The 16,140-nt window shown below is 35.8% G+C and overlaps 1 protein-coding gene across 1 annotated transcript in view; it reads left to right on the top strand.

The window, feature by feature from the left end:
* Positions 1-16,140, top strand: part of LOC106133668 (calcium/calmodulin-dependent protein kinase type II alpha chain) — a 47,839-nt gene that overhangs the window by 12,486 nt on the left and 19,213 nt on the right. The window lies entirely within an intron of this gene.

Raw genomic sequence — 16,140 nt, 5'->3', positions numbered from 1 at the left:
ATTTGATACTTCACTACATCGCCTGCTGTATAATCGACAAGATGGAAGGCAAAAAGAAATGGGTGTCGTATGTAGCCATCAAACACGTTTATAAGAATTACATATACATTAAACAGCTTTTACCCGGCGCTACGCTATTCTAAAATTTCTGGAAAAAATTGCATATGTATAACCTCTGGTAGTTAATGATATTCATTTAGAATAACATAGGTACTTATATTAAAATCAGTCAAGCTACGAAAGCGTAACAGTAACGGACAGACTTATTTTCGCATTTAAAATATGGACAATTAGATTTATTGATACCGATTTTATTGGATTCCTAAATAATTGCAACATATATTAAAAACATTACAGCTGAACGAGGCCTTCCAATCTTTTGGTAATTGTCGGCTCTTATATACCATTATCTTCGATGAAGACGTGATTTGTGGACGAAGCGAAAGAAGTATGCAGAGATCGTGGCAAGTGGAAAGAGGTAGTCTCTGCCTACCCCTCCGGGAAAGAGGCGTGATTTTATGTATGTATGTATGTAAGACGTGATTTCTTTATGTATAACCGTAAATATTATACTCTGAACATTTCAAATACGAAACCAAATATAGCACACGATATAATTTCTCATAACGGCAAGTAATTTGCGTACCTACAGAATAGCGCACACTAACAAACATGATTACAGGGGTACGAGCCATATTTACATGGCTTGTATATCAAGTCTGCTTGTTCCACACGTAATCAAAGCGTGATTAGCGTTAACTAGCTCTTGTATTCTTTCTTTTTACAAAACTGCAAGGAAAGTGCCGTGTGGTTTCTGCAGATGGTAAAGTAAGTAAAGTTATCGAGACGATTGGCTTTGTCTACCCCATAAGGGACTTAAACATCTTACAATCGGCGAGAAGGATAACCAGAATTTAGGTTACTACATATGTATATGTAAATATAAAACAATAATTAGTTATGAATAATGAATAATATGTTACATTCATAATTATTAGAGTATCACAAGTATGTGACATAAGTAAAATGTAAAAATAACGGCATTCATATGCTACCTATTTAATGAAGAAAAAGATTGTTTCAAAAACTGCATTGGGTATCAAATCAATGGGCTTATTATAATGATTTCAGTGGGCTTATTTGTTATCTTTACAGATTTTATGTTTTTGAAGCCAATTATGAGGCAGACGGGATTTGAGTTTTTAATTATCAATTAATTTCTTTGTTTTTAAGTTTGAAACCTTCTTCCTCCTGGCTTTAGTCTCGGTTGCATCCTCACCACTCTGGAGAGGAGCCCGGGGTATGTCTTTGACCAGGGATTCTGAATTGGGTGAGTCAGGTTTTTACACGAAGCGACTAACATGTGACCTCCGCAATCCATTCAGTTAAACCTAACCCGTATTGGATCGATCATGGTTGCACATCTAAATTTCTGAAGTCGAGTTAGTATTCAAACAAATGTAACTTTTAATTCATGGCAGAGGAGGGATTTGAACCTGTGCCTTTCTGTGCATCACGCATTTTAACATTGCTCTTTACCGATTCGATATTTCAGTCAATATTAACTTCCAATGTAGAATGTTGCTCGCGAATGTAATAACCAAGAGGCATCAGATTATTTCCGTACGTAGGAAAGATAAGCCGTGCTTGAATTCAACACGCCCGCTTAAGCCCGTTTATATTTATGAGTTACGGGATGCTTTTATGGTAATTGGGTAATTATGATATATTTGGGAGATATCAACGTACTTGTTAGCTACTGTACAATACATATTTATATATGGTTACGTCTTAATGCCTTACTGGCTTTTATCTAGGACTCCTCTTAAAAAAATGAAAACAGTTTTTCCTCACGGTCTCTGTGCTAAATAAGGGAAAATAAAGTTGAACGAGACCGGTTGTGACGTGAAATAAAACAGATGGTTAGTTTTTTGCGCTTTTGTAAAAGTTCTTCCATTCACCGATTGAACGCGAACTCCGGGCTCTTCTTAAAGTTAATTAAATGCGTGTTTCTCAAGCTTCAGAAAATTCATTCAACATCGATATATCGCCTGAAAGCCGCTGTGTCTCATTTAACAGTCTTAGGAACTGAAATAAGATGGATCGGTCTGGAAAAAAATAAAGATAAATGGTGCGCTGTAAATTGAGAAATAGTAGGGGAAATTACGGTGTGCGGTTCAGGTACTCGGACAGAACTAAGATGGTTTATTATAATTAAAAATAGACTACCCATGTTTTGAATGAAACTTAATTTGTCTTATACGAGAATTGTCTTACTGCTGTTATGACGTAAGGTTTTTAAAAAAATTAAAAACTCAATTGTATCCATCGCTATACAATATAAACCAAAAACCACTTCTGGAAAAATAATGATATGAACAGTGGAAAAAAGTCATTTGTTTTTTTTTAACAAAAAAGAAATATAGATTGTGTACAATACTTAGACATAGTTTTAAGGCAGGCCAAACTCTCAAAAATACATTAAAAAATTAAAACATTTTAGATTTAAATATCTAGATGACCATATATATTTTCAATTGTACCTACAGTATGTGCGCTGTATAGATATGTAAAGAGTTATCGATCGGTACCCAATACATGTTTCCCCACAGAGCGTCTCATAAAATATTTCCTCTACGCCTAATCATTTCCAAGTCAATAAAGTAACAAGCTGGTTATGTACAATATTTGTCGATTCCGTATATTCTCAAGGTGGCATAAGTAGGTATTCCGTCTGGGGAGCATAAATCAAACGGGAAAATGGGACGTAAGCGTCTGAAGCCTCGGATAGAAAATGGTAAATATTTAATGTCGTTAAACTTTCATACTTCTACCACGCTGCATCTGGCCATCTCTTTGAAACTCTAGTAGTTAACTAGGTGAAAATATTTTCTGTTTGCAGAATACACTGCAAAAAGTTGGCTTATTAGATTAAAAAAAATAATAATCTGAAAATGTAATTTCGTTTCTTCACTTAGATAAGCAGATTTGATTTCAACCCAAGATCATCATTAGAAATAACATATTCTATATGTTACACAATGCCCTTAATAAAAAATGGGCAACAATAATGTTATTCATAGATATAACCCAAACGCATACGTTCTAATATACCATTTGTAGCTTTACCAATTCTGTCAATGCTAAATTTGAGGAAGGCAAACATGGAGCAATCTCATCGGAATTTTTGGGTCCACAATCGGTTAAGGATGGGTACAGACGCCTCTATTTGAAAAAGTAATAATAGGAACCAATTCACGGTGCCAGTTCACAAGGGAGACTGATTTCGTGAGTCTTTCATATGAATTGCAAATCGATTCGAAACCCATAGCATACATCTCTATCCCGCATACTTGTACTTACCATTGTGTGTATACTACTTTAATATTAATTGAAACTGAGAGAAACCTCTTATTACTTTCGGCCCTTTCTACCCTGTGCGTCATTAGGACTTATATTTTTTTATGATGTACATAACGGTAGAGCTGGTTACCACTCGCTTAGCTACTGCAATAGTAAAAGGATTATGAGAATTGTCATCTGTGCGGCTACCCTAGTTTGAGTAACCCACTTATAGAGCCAAATACTATTATCCCACGCTGACGGCGACTGATCCGCTTCACGTATGTGGCTTTACCTCGAAATCATACTCGCTGATATTATATGTGAATGCTTAATGTTCGAACTTATGATCTTACGATACTTTATTCATAAAAAATAGGAAAGACTTATTACACCTTCAAAGTGTAAGGATTGTTAATAAATGCTGTGGTAGTACTAATAGTGTTTCAGTATTAATACCTTTTTTGTTGCTATCCGTCTTTGCATGCAGTAAACTAATAACCAAACTAATACCAGGACCCTTGTGCAATTCTAACTAAAAAAAAATTGCAACGGGTCCATAAACATTACCATAGAAATGTGGTTTAAATAATCGCCATTTTTATTTTTGCACGCATTAAATTTAAACAACTTTTCACTAAACGCTTTTTGTAGCATAGCACAATAAATGATTCTATAGACTAAAGCTGCCGTAGTCAAAACTTCGCTAGTTAAAGTTTTATAATTGCAGTTGTTCATTTCAATTTGACCAAAACCCGTAGTTTATACGAGTAGGTAGCTCACCAATTTAATGCTGTGTTCGATAAAATAACTTGCACTTTGTAAAATGTTGCCCGAGTTATCAGTTTTATCGTAATGTCTACAATTATTTTAACTGTAGGGAAATTAATAAATGTTACAAAAGTATACAATCACGAAATGGACAAATAATAATTATAAACGTTTATTTGCTCTTCACAAAAATGACATGTCAAGATATTTAATATCCAGATCATGTAACACAGCATGTAAAGTTTGACATAAAACGTACCAAAAACTAAGAATTTACGAAAAGGATACGGCGCCGAATTTTTGTTCGATATACCAAGATACGATATAAAAGAACCATGATGAATTGAAATTCGGAATTAAAATATGTAGACCGACTCTAGGTTTAACATAGACATCCTTGAAACGTCCTTGATTATACGGTTGTGTGCGCCTCCGACTCACCTTGCCCCTTAACTTTATTTATCTGGTCATATTTAAAATCAAAACAAAATGCCTAGGTTTAATGAAAGATTTATTTCTGTACATTAAACATGGCAATTGGACATATCCCAGTCCAAACGTCTATAATTTAAGCAATCTTTGTTTATATTTTCTTTTATTTGTGCCAGGATTATATTTCTCATTTTTATGTGTTTCGTTCTTTGCTGTTAGACTTCAGCTCTAAAGTTGCTTTTAAAATGAGATTCTTAGTTAAATCTTTTAACATTCATAATAAATGGTAAATAGTATATACTACACTCATAAAGAAAAATACACAAAAAACGTCACGTTAATCGAAGGCGATCGTAGTACGATGAGAAATTCGTAGCATTTGCTCTACGAGATCTCGTAGGCTTAAAGAGCATGAGTATGGGCGTAGCTAATGCGTACAGTCTACATTTGCATAAAAAAATATTTGTGATTTTATCTCTTGGATTCTATAATGCACAGAAATATAAGGCACGTATCCTGTTGTGTACAAGACATTTCTTCAGAGACAACGCAAAATCAATCCCTTTCTAATATTCGTTCGCGTTTTACTTAAAAGAAAAGAAGTTCAAATGTAAAGTCAACAACATAGAAGCCGTGATCAGATTTATTAAAAACAATATTTCAAATAATCTTCAGTTAAATTGAAACTAGGGAAACAAACGTAGCCTCAAGTCCGCGCAATTTGTAAGAAGCAACCAATAACATTTATCTCAGTAATTCCAAATTTAAAAGTTTCATTTCTATAGTGTTTTGTTTGCATGAATTGTATTTATTTTATTTGACTACCCACAAAAGGGTATAAACTCAGCAAATTGGAGATAATCAGACAGAATTGTATTTACCCCTCGACTATTCCTTTTCCTTCTGCTTAGGGTATTTTCATTCAAGTAGGGATTGTATTTTTATTAAATTTGCTCATGGATACAAAGCTTATGCTTACTTATATCATATAAAATGTGGTAAGTTTAAGATATCCATTTTACTTCTAAGAACACTTTTTTTCTCTTGTACGTGAAAGATACTGTGAGCCGAAAAAGTGGAAATTATATTTCATAGCTTATTGCTCTTTCACACTCTAATAACTGATGAACACATTTTGGTCTTCTTGAAATTTCAGAATTGAAGAAAGATATTTTAACTTTACGATTGTTATTTAGAAAATTTAAAACTCAATGTAAAATTACCAATCAAATCTTAAAACAATAGCTCAAACTTATGTAACAGATTGAAATAATGATGTCTGCTTATTGCTACTTATTAAACCAAAAATAAATATAAAATTACCTATGTACCTAAATCTGAAGATATGCGATATTGTTCATTCCGCGATTTCAATTAGAAACTAGGCCGATAGCTAAGAAATTAATATTAATACGAAGCACCCGCCTTGTAACCGTTACAAGTAGGTATACACGAGCCAATTTCTCATTTCGGCAGGAAGCGCTAAATCTAATAACGACCCTGCTTCTCATTTACATAACAATTTATTTTTAATTATACTGTTTCAGTTTGGAAACTAGCTATCTAGATAACAAACTGTGTTTTACTCTAATAGAATAGCAAGTACGGTGCCGCCGTCACACCCAGATTAGTTTGAACTTAGGCACACCTCTCTGCCGACGCCCTAGACACTAAAAGGCAAGTCAACATATTCCTGACTAAGAACACAACTCGCTCTGAATCACATTTACGAACTAACCGGGAGCTTCAATGAAACTCATCTCTAATCCGTAGGAAGACGCTACGCCGCTAAGTGTAACAAAGCCCTCCGTTCATTCAGTGGAATAATGGTGGCTTATGAATCTCAGCAAAGCCGTTCTTTGTCAAAAGAAAGTTTGAAGCAAGCATCGAGTATAACTCGTCTACTTAGGGTCCCCACATCAATTCATGCAACAACGTCCCGTCTCGAGTTCTCACCAGCGATGGGTAACAATAGAACTGGTCCAACCCTAAAGCGTCGGTTCTATTCTCGGCGGGTCTGTCATTGACCCAGTTCGTGTAGGAGACAGGCGCCGGGCTGCAGCGACCTCCTATTCTGACAAATTAATACTAATAAAGGTAAATGGCTTAATGCAAACATGGTACCAGCCGGCGCGGCGCCACCGCGCTGAAGCCTGCACTGAGACAAAAAAATATTGAAAAGGCAGAATTGTACTACGAAATCCAACATGAGTATTCCGATGCAAAGGTGAATCTGTACTTTTAATAGGCATGATACCGTGATAGATAGAGATATCTTACCGTGCAGCTGGCATACATTTTGTTTTTTCTTCGCTATCAGATCAGTATGGCAACTAGCCTGGAGCTTAATTAATTCATCCAGATAATTTCAAATAACCTTCTATATACCTACGTTTTACATTATAAGCAAAGTATTACAACGTACACAACTTTGAATTTAATTAAGGCGAAAAAGTTAATGTTACAACCCAACGCTTGCGGTGAACACAAGTAATTATATAAACCTCACGTGAGTCAGTACGTGGAATACCTACAAGACATGTAAATATAATTATTTCGTTTGAGGTATGAATATATTGTCTCGTCTATATGAACCACGGGAATTCAAGAATGGAGTTGTCACCCACGTGTCTGCCTGTGTACCTAATCATAGTTCTTATCCGCCATCCACTAGGATCTCATGACGTGACTCCCTTTTGAAAATCTCACCAGAACAGTAACAGAAAAGGTTACTCTTAATCCTAGAACAAGTATTATTTTCTATATACTTTTATGTGAAATAAAAAAAAATGCTAAGAAGACAAAGCAAATGAAGTAACAACTAATATACAAACTTAGTTAGCGTTTATAAGCCGGGATTATGTGTAGCAAGGAAAAAGCATTTATTCTCTCTTTACTTTATACAGAAGTTAGCACTACTTGCGTTTAGCTTACTCATTATTGTTTGTTATCGAGCAGCGAGAACAAAGTTTGCTTGAGTCTCTACTTTAATTGCTACAAATATTATCCTCTCCATGTAGATAGCGCAGGTCCAGTGTATAATAAATGGTTTTTATATTTCCTTGATTTGATTTTAAATTATACTAAGCAAAAGCTAAATAGCCTTAAGGTAAATGTTGCACATAAAGCTTATTTCTTTTTTTTTGGTCCAATGTTCTCTTGTCTTCTCATTTTTTTCTTTTTAAAATTGTATTTTTTTATAATTAACATAACCATTTTGTGTCATCAAAAACATCAAGTAAAACCAAAAAGCGGTTAACAAACTTCATATGTTTAAGTTTTCCTTTTTAAGTTTGTAACCCTAACAAGGGTGTAATTGTGTTCGTTGACATGACGATATTTACGTTCAACTCATGTTATCATTCAATTAACGAGCTGACAAACTTAAGCTAAACATTATATGTAAGTTTCCGTCGTGAAAATCGAACGCGACATTAAGAAGAAAATAAGTAACGTTTTATACACAAATGTCAATAATTAATTTAAAAGGGACGCGAATCGCATGACGAATGTAATATAGCTGTTATTTCATCTCTTTTTTTTTTCAATTAATTTTTCTTTGTCGCATTATGACTGAGCGTGCCAGTTCTTTCTAACCCCCGTTGTTTATTTTTGTCTTAATTTTTAAAATATTTTTCTTGTAAGATGCCAACGCCAGGCTAGCCTTTTGGCGCCGAATCAAAAACGCTTTGCTTATTCAGAGCGTAATACAAATTGGTGGAAATATATTTGGTATTCTTTTTTCCTTATACTTAAAAGAAATAGGTATGAACGCATGTAGCTCTGAACCCACATAATATACATTTGTAGATATTATTATTTGTAACTCATACACTTACACGTATTTCCGACCGATTATAAAAAAAATTGGCACAAATATTGACTGGAGTTGCGGGAGTGATATTAGCTACCTTCTTACTTTTATTTGTTCCCGGTAATTCCTGCCCAGTACGAACCTCTGGGCAAAACTGAAGGACAATAAAGAAAGATGATTATTGCACATTCATCAAGGCATAGCACAAACAACTAGACTGTTATTTTTTTTTTTCAGTTTTATCGAATAAATATAAGGACTTATAGAAATAGACCAAAAATTCTGTATTCATGCCCGAAGGTCACACATTTTCTGTTGGCTATCAAAATTTGTATTGCCCGCAGAGACATTCCAGAATTTTCCGCGCGTGAATGTCCGGCATGCCTGAACTAGGTAGGATGGTGGGGTAGCACGTGACAGGTTTGTGAAATTTATATCATTAACTTGTCTCTCCTAGTTTCTTGTAATCTATTCACTTATCTGTACCTATTATCTTCGCGCTTCCCACTTTTGATGTTTGTTCGGTTAGTACATGTTGTTGCTGTCCCCTATTTACTTTTTAAATCAATCTTCATTAATAATATCAGATTTTGACAAAGAAAATTAAAAAAAAAATGTTTTCTTTGTTAATAATAGCAAAAATAAAAATCAGCGACATTATATTTGTTTCATCTTATGTACCTCATGTATGTATTTTATCTTAATATTTTTAATATTTTTATTTTTCCATCAGAGCAAAGACCTCAGGAAATCCTAGTACCTATCTACGTAAGTAAATATTGTTCAATAATAAAATAGAGAACAAAGTTAGGGCAAGTTAAATCCGATTTTAATCTTCTCATAATCCGGAACGTTCGGTTTTAATCAAGTTATTAACAATTTAAAGCGACGATTCATTTTGAACATCATACATGCAATTATTCATTTTGATGCATGAATAATGAATAACAATGAGGAATACGACACATGCTACTTTCACTTAAATATCAATTAAAATGCAGATCAACGTTTTGTTAATTTTTGATCTAAAAATACGTGTGAGTGAAAATCGTCAATTGTATGAAATCATACAGATATGAAGTGTGTTCGTTTTACCGTCTCTCGCGCCAAAACCACTGAAGAGATCTCCATTAAATTTCACATATAGGTACTTATATTTCTCTCTCTATCTTATAAATCTTTCTGTTGTTAATTATCACGTAGGTTTTCAGACATCAAATACACTTAAAGATATTCTAGTGAGACATTATTCATTTCAGATAGCTATGTACGAGTAAAACTTCCACTAAAATACCTAGGAATGAAAAGGAAATCGTAAACTCCAGAAACTTTATCTTTTGTGGTTCCGTAAAACTAGTATAATAAAAATAATTTCATTTTTGCAAAAAAGTAGATCCAAATATATGTAAAGTTATTATATTTTCTTGCCAATTAAATTGCCAATCTAAGGTCTGCCGCGCCGATGGATGCATGGCTAGGGGCGAGCCTAGTCTCGAGCGTGCCACTTCCGCCATGGGGTTGGGCGACCCCCAGGTAATGGCTAGCCTTACCCTGGCATGCGGGGCTCTGCTGGGGCGGACAAAATTGTTCCCTTGCGTCTCGTGGGAATCGCATGATGATCCGTAAAAAGCACCTAAATGGCGGCGATGGTGTCCGCACCCCATCACGTCTCGTTCCCGGCGGGAGCGGTATGCGGTCTGCTGAAAGCCGTTTTGCGACGATGAATGTAAGAGGAGGAATGAAGGAAAAGATTGAGGAAGTATGCCAGATGATGGATGAAAGACGTTTGGATATGTGTGGAAGCGGAAAGGATGCGACGCGACGCAGCATGGCCCTTACACGGCGTATTGGTCTGGAATTTCCAGTACCAGCCGAGGCTGTCAAGGGGTCGGTCTAATTCTTTCTGCACGAATGGCTGAGTGTGTGAATGAGTATGAGTGTGTCAGCCCTCGTCTTCTATGGATTAGGCTGAAAGTTGGAATCACTCGGATCTTCGTTTTAGGTGTTTATGCACCGTGGGATGTGGGTTCGAGGGGTACAACATCAGCAAAAAGCGAAAACGAGGAGTTCTGGAATAGTGTAAGAGAAGTATTGAAAGTTACCAAGCCAAATGAGAAGATTATTATGTTAGGTGATTTTAATGGATGAGTGGGTGTAAAGCGTGATGGATATGAAAAGGTGCTTGGTGCGTTTGGTGACGAAAAGGTGAATGATAATGGAAGAAGTGTATTAGAAATTTGTCTAGAGTGGGATCTTTTTGTGTCGAACTCAATGTTTCAACATAAAGGAATCCACACCTATACAAGAGTGGAAGGTATTTTAAAAAGTATGATAGACTTTGTGATTGTAGATGAAAGATTGAAGAACAAAGTGCTGGATACCCGTGCATATCGCGGTGCTGGCATTGACTCGGACCATTTACTGGTGATATCCCGGATAAGGGGTATCTTCAATCGCTGGCGGCACAGGGTAAGGGAGCAAACCAGCGCTTTGGAAAGAGTGAAAGTAGAAAATTTGCAAGATATGGATGTAGGTAAGAAGTATATTAATAGACTGAAGGATGAAATTGAAGATGGAAGGAATTTAAAGAAAGAATTGTGAAAGTAGCTGTTGAAGTGTGTGGTGTAAGTAGAAGAAGGAAAGGGAAAAATCACAAAAATGCGTGGATGAGTAAAGATGTGCAAGAACTTGTGCGATTAAAGAAGAAAGCATGGCTGGATTTGTTAGCAGCAAAAGCTAACTTAAGAATGCAAGAGGTTATAGATGAGGATGTGAATGAAGCACGTAAGGAATATAAAAAAATGAAAGATTTGGTTAAGAAAGCTGTGATTAGAAAGAAAGAAGAGTATAAAGAGGATTTTGATAAAAGGCTATCAGAAGACTTTCAGTCAAATCTGAAAGTATTCTGGAAATCCGTAAGGTCAGCCCGAGGAAAAACTATAACCAGAGAGCTGACTAGGATCAGATGCCAGGATGGTAGCGTTGTGAAAGGAGAAGAATGTGTGCTAAAGATATGGAAGGACTATTTTGAGAGTTTATTTGAAAAAAAGGAAGAAAATAAGAAAGAGTTCTGCTATAGCAAAGAAAAAGAGAAGGAGATGGAAGGCAAAATTGAAATGTTTGAAATTGTGGAAGCACTTAAGAGTATGAAAGCGGGTAAGGCTGCCGGGTATGATAGAGTGTCGGTCGAGATGCTTAAAGCAGGAAAAGGCGTCGTAGCTAGACAGTTGTACTGCCTTTTCAATTTGTGTTGGAGAAGCGGCCGAGTACCAAAAGATTGGTGTAAGGCTGTTATTGTGCCACTACAAAGGAAAAGGGTCACAACTGGACTGCAAAAATTATCGTGGTATAAGCCTGCTTAGCGTCGTCGGCAAATTGTATGCTAAGGTATTGATTAATAGAGTCAGGAATGAAACTGATGACAAAATATGGGATGCTCAAGCGGGATTTCGAAAGGGAATGGGATGTACTGATCAGGTCTTTTTTTTGCGGTGCATAGCCGAAAAGTTTTTGGCCAAGAGTCAAAAAGTCTATTGCACATTCGTGGATTTGGAAAAGGCCTATGACAGAGTTGAGAGGAATGAATTGTGGTCAGCACTTTCTATGCATGGGGTGAGCAGTCTCTTGATACGAGCACTGAAATCCTTATATGAGGATTCGAGTGCTTGTGTCAGGATAAACGGAGCGCACACTGAAGGGTTTAAGATTGAGAAAGGTGTTAGGCAGGGATGTGTTGCGTCACCGTGGCTGTTCAACCTATTTATGGATAGTTGTTTGACAGATTTGAAAGAGTCTGAAAGTGGATTAAGGATGAATGAATTACTCGTCAAATGTCTGCTCTATGCCGACGATCAGGATACAGGAGATGGTAAACTGTATGCATGAAGCTTTATAGAGAAAGGAATGAAAGTGAACGTAAGTAAAACTAAAACACTGGTTTTTGAAATGGAGAAAGAAATGACAGCATGTAATATTTTGATTGGAGGAAAGATTGAGAGAAAAGTTGAGCAAGTGAAAGAGTTTGTATATCTAGGATCAAAGTTTACATCAGATGGCAAGTGTGATAGTGATATTGAAAGGAGAGTGAACGCGGGGAACATGGTGAATGGAGCTTTGCATGCCTTTATGAGCAGTCAGAAACTATCCAAAAAGGCTCGACTGGCTGTGCACAGGGGCGTGTTGGTCCCGACATTAATGTATGGGAGTGAAAGTTGGGTATGGCAAAAGAAGCACGAAAGCAGAATAAATGCAGTGGAAATGAGAGCGTTAAGGAGTATGTTGGGTGTGAAATTGAGTGACCGGATAAGGAACAGCGTGATAAGGGAATGTTGTGATGTGAAAGAAGATGTAGTTACAGGAATAGAAAAGGGTATGTTGAGATGGTTCGGTCATGTGGAGAGGATGAATGAAAACAGGTTGACTAAGCAGATATACAAGGAGAGTGTGGAGGGAAAGGTCGGGGTGGGAAGACCTAGACGAACATATCTTGATCAAATTAAGGACGTCCTGGTGAAGGGTCAGGTCAAAAGTGCCCGAAACCGCCGAGCTTGCATGAAGAGAGTTATGAATGTGGATGAAGCAAAGGAAGTATGCAGGGATCGTGGCAAGTGGAAAGAGGTAGTCTCTGCCTACCCCTCCGGGAAAGAGGCGTGAGTTTATGTATGTATGTTATTATATTTTCTCACTGGAATAGAAATTACTTACAACAACTTTAAGTAACAAATGCCAGTAAATATTTCTAGTAACTTCTAGGAGTGAGAACAATATTGATTAAAATATTAAATTGAAATTCAATTAAATCTGCTAGATGTAAGTATATATTTTTGTTACAAAGTATTCCACTAAATCCTTTATATACATTTTGACGTTTGAAATACTAGCATATACCTGCGGCTCTGCCTGTTTAGTTATAGGTTTTTGGCAAATGCCACGGAAACTTAGTATTTATCAGGAGATACCTTATATCCTTCGCCAAACTCTAAATTATATATACGCAAAATTTCAGGAAGATTGTTTCAGATATTTCAGTAGATAATGCGGGAAGTGCCAATAAACAAACTTACTTTCTTATTTATAAATAGGTATGTTAGTTAGGATGTTATAACTTGAAAATTCATACTTAAATACGAAAATAAATAGAATATTTGTTTGCAACGAATACCTTCTATCAAGAACTACTAGACCGATTTAAAAAAAGTTACAAAAAAAACTTTCAGGATTAACATTGACTTTAGACTTACACGGGAGCAAAATTTATTTTATTATTAATTTTGGCAAGTTAAGCTTTATGTGGACTTTTAAACATGGTAACAGAAATTCTAAATTAAACACAGTTTATTTATGCATCAATGCATATTAGGAATCTTTTGCTCTCATATTATTTACAAGAATATTAACGTGCCTTTTCTAAAGGCTGTTTCGATTCAGAACCAGGTATGAGAGTTATTGGAGAAGGGTTGAGCTCCTAATCCCATCCCTGATATTATTGCCGATAGCCTACTTATAAAATATTTTTTCTGGAATACATATAGACTTTCTTACCTTCATCAAAATTTACGAAAGAAGAAAGTGAATGACATATCAAATCACGCTGGGTCTAGAGACTTGAAATTTGTAGTGTTGGCGTAGTTCTTTATGTGTTTTAAGGATGCACTAGGAGACGATTCCTGAAAACCCACAGGAACGGGAATTATGGTGATTTTTCATATTCCGAGGGAGGAGCCGCTGGCGTGCTCTAATATATTTCTATTATTATAAAGGTCAAGCAAAGAAACTGGTCTGTCGATAGTATCAATTCAACAGCTAATACCTAACAATACCTGATACGAAATTAAATCTGATCGACGATATGGCAGAAACAATAGTTGTAGTACGGCTGACTTGACCTACGAATGTGATAGACGTCATTCATTTCATGCTTTGCCGTTTTTGGACTAGAACAATCATTTTAGGGTGTGGAAAATGATAATAAAAGGGGAAACCCAAAGATGAGAGAAAGACTTTCGCAGTTTTAGTTGTTTTTAAAACAATTGAATGAGTAAAAATGGTAACTTATAATCTCTTGCTGTAATTAATGTTAAAGTATCATAATCTCGCAACGAACGGTAAGAAACTTGTTGTTTTTCTGAGATTAAATAATTTTGACTTATGCTCATGCGGCGAGGAAAATGTGAGGGAAAAGAGCACATGAACGACATGATGTGTAATCATGATGCAACGGGAGTCGTTTCGAGTTAAAACCTGATTTACCAACCCAGGATCGTGGTCATAGGAGAACCCCCAACTTTGCTCGTTTTGAATTTATCTAAGTTCTTACAGTACAACAAACAACAATCATAATAATGACCATTGCAAGGTTGACAAGACCTATCTTATATTCTCCCTCTTTCTATTATTTCGGTTTACTTAAGACTCGTCGTCGTTGCTTTGTCAAGCTTCGTGAATAGACCTCCCAGATCAGTGATTCAGCTGGCAAGCAAAAGCTACTTCTTGTATTAAATATAATATCAAGTGTATCTAAAAAAGTCACTAGAGACCCGCATATAGAACTACAATATGAATGTTTATTAAACGAGTGTAGCGTTTATACTGCCGCTCTGAGGGTTAAAATAGCAAGTCTGATCACGCCTTCGCGGCTCTGGATCGCAGGAGCGGAGTGTTTCTTGTTATTAAATAACTTTTATCGACCAAGCGCCCCGCGGAGGCCATTGCGCTACCGAAGCCCCCAGCAGAGGAACTTATTATGAGATAAGGTTCGCCATCTACAAAGTAAATAGACAAGTATTTATCGCCCAATCTTCGGGATCTTTGTATACTGACGGATTTCGCTGTTGAGGTTATTGATGATTTGGGCACGTCGAACCTTAATTGGATTTTCACACAAAGATATCGATACATTTCAGCCAGAGGGCATTACATTAGGATAAGAAACAGCAAGTTCTACAAACTACCAAATTTAACAAGAATAATATCTTTATAAACAAATGAAAAGCTTTGTGCAAGTTCTTTTTTGTTTTTTTAATGTGTGTGTGTGTGTTGGTTTAACTAAAAATTTAAACACAAACCGAACCGTTTTGATAAATGGCAAATTGTTTTCATCTTATTTCCAATAACTCCAGTTTACACAGCATATTACAGATTTCATTTCAAAATAATTTCGCCAGTGCCAATATTTGTTACGCTTTAATTAATTAAATTTTACTGTTACAGGAACGTTATATGATCCATACAGAAATTGTTTCCTAGAAGACCGTTTATATTTTATAAACTGATTTGCATTTAGTAGTTCCAAGGTAGGCCATTGTGTTTTCCGAATAGACTAAATTATTCATCATTATTCGAAGTATTGCTTACCTTCTGAGACAATGAAGTGCATCATTTGCATTATAAATTTAAATTCTCAATTTACAGAAATGATATTCTATAATAAAGTACCTATGCCAAAATATTGATCAATACACAAATAATTTTAATCTAGGCATAGAAAGATTACTGGAATTTTTCCACTGGAAAAAGGTAGGTAGTCCAGAACAGATAAATATATTAGGAGTCCCAACTAATATTATACATGCGAAAGTAACTTTGTTCGTTAGCTCTTCACATCGTAAGGACTATGGAAATGGAGATATTTTCACGCAGGCTCTCAAAAAATATTTTTTTTTTGCAAAGCAGTTTTATCAAAGTATTTGATGCAGTTCATAAAATTAACAGAGAGTGAATAGGACATAATACCCGTTCAGATGATAGTCGGTATGCAGCTTAATGATTGGATATTTAAATTT

This window comes from Amyelois transitella, chromosome 7 (assembly GCF_032362555.1).
Source record: "Amyelois transitella isolate CPQ chromosome 7, ilAmyTran1.1, whole genome shotgun sequence".
Classification (NCBI taxonomy): Eukaryota; Metazoa; Arthropoda; class Insecta; order Lepidoptera; family Pyralidae; genus Amyelois; species Amyelois transitella.
The sequence above is the reverse complement of the archived record's forward strand: the minus strand, read 5'-3'. Positions and strand labels throughout refer to the sequence as shown.